The sequence below is a fragment of the Gavialis gangeticus genome, unplaced genomic scaffold, assembly GCF_001723915.1.
Source record: "Gavialis gangeticus isolate Ggan-Ray unplaced genomic scaffold, GavGan_comp1, whole genome shotgun sequence".
Lineage (NCBI taxonomy): Eukaryota > Metazoa > Chordata > Crocodylia > Gavialidae > Gavialis > Gavialis gangeticus.
The window spans coordinates 44,565,808-44,566,196 of NW_017728998.1; the positions used below are offsets into that span (position 1 = coordinate 44,565,808).

The window sequence follows — 389 nt, forward strand, 5'->3', positions numbered from 1 at the left end:
GACGCCGAGCCCGACCGCCGCCGCTGGAAGCCGCGCGACCGGCACGGAGCGCCGCTGCAAGGGTTGTGCGCACGTGATCAGCGACGTGCGGGGCATCCTGGGAGTTGTAGTTCAACCCCCCCCAACACCTGACCCCGGTCGTTGCTCCACGAAGCCCAGAGTTCAGGGGCGCGGCCGCGGCAATGACAAGCGCGGCCTGTTGTCCCCGGGGGAAGGCGGCGGGGGCTGCACTACAACTCCCAGAATGCACCAGGGCGTCGGCGGCTGCGGCGGGCGGTGAGTGCGGGGTTCCGGCGCGGCTGCGGCTGGCTGAGCCGTGTGTGGGCGCGGGCCGGGGCCCCGGGAAGGCCGAGCCAAGCGCGCTGGTCCCTGTCCGTGCGCAGCTGTGG

The 389-nt window shown here is 73.5% G+C and overlaps 1 protein-coding gene across 1 annotated transcript in view; it reads left to right on the forward strand.

Annotated features, from left to right (window-relative positions):
- Window positions 1–89: 89 nt before the first annotated feature.
- FUK (fucokinase) overlaps window positions 90–389 on the forward strand; it is a 47,092-nt gene continuing 46,792 nt past the window's right edge. The window contains exon 1 of the mRNA XM_019505820.1: window positions 90–276. The gene's annotated coding sequence lies outside the window, so the exon portion shown is untranslated. The remainder of the gene's footprint in view (window positions 277–389) is intronic.